The sequence below is a fragment of the Pezoporus wallicus genome, unplaced genomic scaffold (assembly GCF_028554395.1).
Source record: "Pezoporus wallicus isolate ANWC-B61680 ecotype Strahan unplaced genomic scaffold, APGP_CSIRO_Pwel_v1 contig_6401, whole genome shotgun sequence".
Taxonomy (NCBI): domain Eukaryota; kingdom Metazoa; phylum Chordata; class Aves; order Psittaciformes; family Psittacidae; genus Pezoporus; species Pezoporus wallicus.
This window is the reverse complement of record NW_026638608.1, coordinates 3621157-3626639: the sequence shown is the minus strand read 5'-3', so window position 1 is coordinate 3626639 and position 5483 is coordinate 3621157. Positions and strand designations below refer to the sequence as shown.

At 44.5% G+C, this 5483-nt stretch overlaps 1 long non-coding RNA gene across 1 annotated transcript; it reads left to right on the top strand.

Annotated features, from left to right (window-relative positions):
* The first annotated feature begins 532 nt into the window (after positions 1-532).
* On the top strand, positions 533-4984 carry LOC130600234 (uncharacterized). The gene is made up of 3 exons (XR_008972402.1): positions 533-689; positions 3230-3381; positions 4883-4984. It is a non-coding gene; the product is annotated as an uncharacterized LOC130600234 (long non-coding RNA).
* Positions 4985-5483: the final 499 nt, after the last annotated feature.

Genomic DNA, 5483 nt, shown 5'->3' with positions numbered 1-5483 from the left:
GCGTGGCTCTTGCTAGTTAGCTGTAGTATAATCTGCCTCTGTGTTGCACCTTATCTTAATCCCTAATGAGTCAAACTTGTCATATCACAACATTCACAAATACAGGAAGGAGCAGCGGCATGAGTGGTTTGCAGGGATGTAATGAAAGGCTGAATGTTGTCTTAGGGCTACACTACATAACAATCCCGGACTGGTTTTGAGGATGATGCTCTAGGTTATGTGAGGATGCTGAGGAGCGGTAGCAGCTCAGTCTGGAGCACCAGCAGCCTCTGACCCTCAGCACCTGGCTGGGTTTCAGCTATCCAGACTTGGACAGCAGCAGTGTAGGTGTCTGCATCTGGGATAACTTCATTGGCTAGGAGGAAAAAGACATTTCTGAGGCAATTTATCTTAAAAGCACTGTCCAAACCAGGTCAGATAAGTATGGTCTTCTAGTTTCTTTTCTTTTATGGTAAAATGGAGATGGAAGACGTCTGACCTCTAATCTCAGTGCAGCATTCCAATTTTCATTTTCCTTCCCTCCTGCAGGTACCTGCAGACTTCCAACTGTCACAGAGCTGAAGACAAGGTTGAAAATGTGACCTGGGTGGCATTTGCCTGATTGTGCAGCCTGTCGACACAAAAGCTTCAACAAATGCAAACTGTTCCCCTTCCACTGAAGGTAACAGAGACGTGTATGGGAGCACCATGTAAGTTCTCCCTGGAACTTGGTTTTGCCAGAATCTATTTAGTCAAGAAACAAAACCCACTGATGACCCTTGTATCAGTGGATCAGCCTCTCAGATGTCCAGCTTAGTGTTGCTTCTGAGGTGCTGCAGGGTGGGCTCAGCAAAGGCTTCACAACAGCAATGTGTGTAATCTCTGATCAAAAACTCCCAGGAGGGCACAGAAATCATTGGGGGACTTTTATTCTGCATTGGCATACTCTGGTGCTGTTGATTGATATACCTGTTGGATCAAAGCTCCATTCTCCTCTATTGGATTTGATATATATTGGTAGTCCTGGTGTCCTCCACCCGGATGTGGGTACGTTCCAGCTCAATAGCAAGGGCGTTTGTACAAGCAGGGTGGCAAACAATGCCTGCTTGTTTTGACTGTAGGTTGTTAAAATGCTACTTTGGAGCTTGTGTCATGATGTTGGAATGTGAATTCAGTATGAAAGACACAGAAGTGTTTTAAAGAGGTATCATGCAGGTCCCTGCTCTGCTGCACGAGGATGAGTGAAGGGCTGCAGGGCATTGCGCTCATGCTCCGTCTGAGCACGGCAGAAACAGAGGTCTTTCACCCTCTCTTTGTAGGCTTTGTTTTCTAAAGGTTTTTATCATTTCTTTTGCTCCCTTGTGGGGTTTATCCACTTTCCTCTACCTTTCCACTGAAAAGCTGTATCTGAAACCTGAATGCTATGATTAGCTAGGGAATCACTTGTGCCAGAAAGAAATCCTACCATGACCTCCATTGAGTATGATGCTCCTGATAATATACTGTGAGAGTCTGTAAGAATCAGACAAAAGCCAAAGGGTTAAAACCGAATTCCCAGGAAAAAGCTCTTTTGAGGGCAGTTGAATCCAAAGGAACCTCTTCTGCCTCTGAGAACTGAAATGCCAGCTGGCGGTTGGAGGAGCATCCTGCAGTAGAAACACTGTGTGCTTGTCCTGCCCTGAAAGTCTTTCCTAGACATTGGCCTGCCCAGAAATAACTTTTCATATGATTTGAGAAATAAAGGGGACAGAGACACTAAGGAACAAGTGCCTGGTTTACTGCTGGTATGTTGGGCAGCAGCTTTGTCCTGTGGCCTTCCTACAGTGAGGAACCATTGAGGGCTTGGACAAATATGTCCACCATTCATACTGGAGAGCTGTGTGTAGCTGGGCTAACATTCAGTCAATAGGGTGCGTTCATACTATAGTTGGATGGAAGTTTGGAGATGCTGGGAAATTGCCTTGTGCCAGATTGGAGTGAAAATCCTGAAAAATGCTGACAGAGGAAAGGGGAAAAATGTGGAATTGTGCTTGGGTGGGAAGTTCTGGTTTGGCCTCTCTGGGAAAGGCTGAGAAATAGAAAATAATCAGAACTAAACAATTCAAACTGGAATTAAACTGCATCGAAAGTTCTTTTGAACAGAAAGGAATGGCTTCAGTGAGTGTTCAAGCAGCATTTTTTGATTAGTTCAGACTTTCCCCCCCCTCCCAATCTTTTCCCTGTTTTCCCTCCTCCTCCGTGGCTCTGGCAATGTGATGCCACCAAACCATTCCTAGAAAAAAGGGTTTGGTTTGGATGACTCCAAGTTTTTCAACAACATGGTATTTTGTGAGAACATTCCCCGCTGCTTCTGCTCATCAATAAAGTTGATGAGTTTAACCAGGCTCATGGCTGGCTAGGGAAAAAAAGCTCCCCCAGTTCAAGAAGTGGATAAATAACTTGGCACAAAGTCCTTCTCTGTTGACTCAGTTTACTTTGTGGACCCGGGCATGACTGTCATAATAAATTAAAGCATGAACATTCCCATTTGTCACTTCACCACTTCCTTTTGCTGCCTTCCAACATGTGGTAAAACCATTAGTTTTAACACAGAGAGAAAAGGCCAGATGAGGGGAGGAAAATAATGCTGGAATTAAGGGGAGAGAGGAGAAAGGGGACGTGAAGTGAAGGCAACACTGAAGCACCAGTTGCATATTTACAGGGGCATAGTTAAAGTCATTTGGGTTTAGCAGCTTTCTCTGGAGGAAAAAAGGTGATGATTCTTCTTGGAGTCACTAATAACCTATGGGCCTAAAACCTACGGGTAGAGAAAGGCTCCTCTTAGTCCCCCGGTTTTAGTTAGTTATGCACTGAACTGCTTATATGTAAGATGTTCCTTGCTCTCTCTTCAGTTCTACACAGCATCTCTTCACTGCTCCTTGCCATCATCTGGAGCAATTTCCTAAAGCTAAAGGAGGATGTGTTCAGATCAGGCCCCTTGTTGACAAGGTGTGAACAGATTAATGGCTGTCCCATCCCACCTGGCTTCACAGGAATAGACTCAACCTGAGCGGGCTTTCCAGGAATCCCCTGCTGAACCTGATCCCCTGAAGAAACAGAGGCCTTCAGCTTTGAACAAGAGCAGAGGTCAAATTCAGACACAGAGAGGGTGGGTCTGTGGATGTATGTGTGATGGGAAGCTCAGAAGAATGTAAGTTTGGGATGTGAAAGCATCACACTCCTGAATTATGATTATTTATTGTCATGATAGTGCCTGGAGGCCCCAGCCTCATTGTGCTAAGGACTCCACAGACACATAAAGAAGAGACAGTCCCTGCTCTGAAGATGAATGAGGAAAACCCCCGATGGGGCTGGGAACAGCTGTGGCATATATCCATCAAGCTGATGGAGCATGTTTACAAGGTGGGTATGTGAGCCTGTGCGAGTGTAAGAGAGACAGCAAGAGAAGGAGAAAGCTGGATGTCAGTTTTCATCTCCCTGGCTCTAAAGAAGGGGTTTTACTTTTATTACTATTATTTTTATTCTCACCTCTCTCCTCCAGTACTGATTATCCACAGGTAAGATAAGAATTAACAGAAAAGTTTTAGTGATTTTTGCTATAAATCTGGATGCTGAAAGGTGTGATTCAGTAAATTCAGTCTGTATCTTTAAGCAAGTCACTTTTGCTTAGACTTTTTAAAGGCAATTTGTTACCTACCCCCCATAATGTCTCTTCAGAAACATAGCTCTTTTATCTTTTAGTGCTTTAGCTTTACCAAGTCTAAGTGTGTAAGAATGAAATGAATAAAGAAATCAGTTTTTGCATGAGCAGTGTATTTAATGAAGCCTGGTTTTCCCATGGACTTGTATCTATGATTCTATGATCTCTGTCCTTGCTGTGCCCTCACCACACTGGTGCTGAGCAACATAGAAAACTTATTGTTTGGAGCTTTGGGGTAGGGACCTGCTGCTCGTGCCAAAGGAGCTGTGGAGTTTTAGTGCCTTCCCTTCACTTGGAAAACTCATTTGAAATCCCTGTCCCTTGGTCAGATTTGCCCAGGATTGGACCCTGGGCCCAAAAGCTATGTGATTAGGAGGGAAATAAGCAAATGCACTGGCAACACTACCATAGACAATGTGATTTTGGCGGAGGGGGATTTGGTCACCTACTTGTAGCAACCTCCTAGAAACCTAGTAGTAAGAATTGCTAAGTATTGAGGAGTGCTGTGCTTGGTAAGGGTTAATGAAATATCTGCTCTGAAGCTCCTAGAAGAGAGGGGAACAGAGCATTCTGCACATCAGTGGGACATGGTGGTTCTTGAGTACTCTGGGGAGAAAAAAGAGCAGGAGAGGGAGGTATAAATTCTTTCTTTTAGTTCTTAGAACAATCACCAACAAGAAGGAACTTAGCTATTCTTAGTAGCATCTAGGGGCTAGGCATAATCTTTCCTGCTGAATTATGGAATATGATAGCTTTTATTAAATCCATTACAATTACAGCCTCTCTGCTACACAGGTTTAGAATATGGAATAAGTAGGGTGCATAATTTCAAATAAATATTTAAGGTTTTGATGCGTGATATGGTTTTAGACTCTTAGGAAATAGAATTATATTTAGTTAGAGCAGTTTTCATTCACACAAACTTTCCTCTCCTGATACTTTGTGGGTCTGGATAGTTTTCTTTGAAGAAGTCTTCATAATGGGCAAAAGATTGTGGCTGCTCCAGGTTTGCCTAAGGTTTTATCTGTGTTGGTGCCTTGGGTCTTCTCTAAAGTAGATGGGTACAGGAAGTCAGAATTTATTTGAAGGTCAGAACTAATCTTAGGATTGCATGAAACTGGAAAAAATGTTAAGAAAAATTGTGTCCAAAACTGAGGAAATTTGGACAAATTATTCCAGAATTTGGATTGTGTCTCTTTGCAGGGGCACAGGAGCAATAGGGAACAGGCAAGGTGCACACGGTGGCTGCTCTGGATCCTCAGCTCGCTGCTGCTGTTGGGTTCTACTACATGGTCATGGACGTCCTCCCCTGCATTGCTGCCAGCAGCAGTCATCTTAGGTGAGTGTGAAAGGGTCAGCTAGATGAGTGCCTTAGCACAGGTAAGTGGGAGCTCCTTTCCTTGGCTTTGCTTCATCCCTACCTGGGTAGATGTCTCCAGCCATGTAAGAGATGATGCCCCCTAAGCAGCCCTGGGCTGAACCTGTCTGTGTGTTGCTAACAGCTTCTTGCTGATAGCTTGGCTGTTGAAGCTGACAGCTCATAGCTGGCTACTCACCAGCTCCTGAGTAGTCTCATTTCAGTGCCTCACTGAGACTTACTCGTGGGAGTGCCATTGGCATGGGAGGTTACAAGCATGCTGCTCCTAGCCTTGGGGTAGTTGCTTCACAAAACCCACTAGTAACAGGAATACTTGATCCCTAAAGGAGCAAGGACAATGAGGGCAGTGTCAGAGAGTCCTGGAGGAAACAGGCAGGGACAGTTCACCATTTTCCTTGCCCAGACAATGGACAGTGCAGCTCTTGG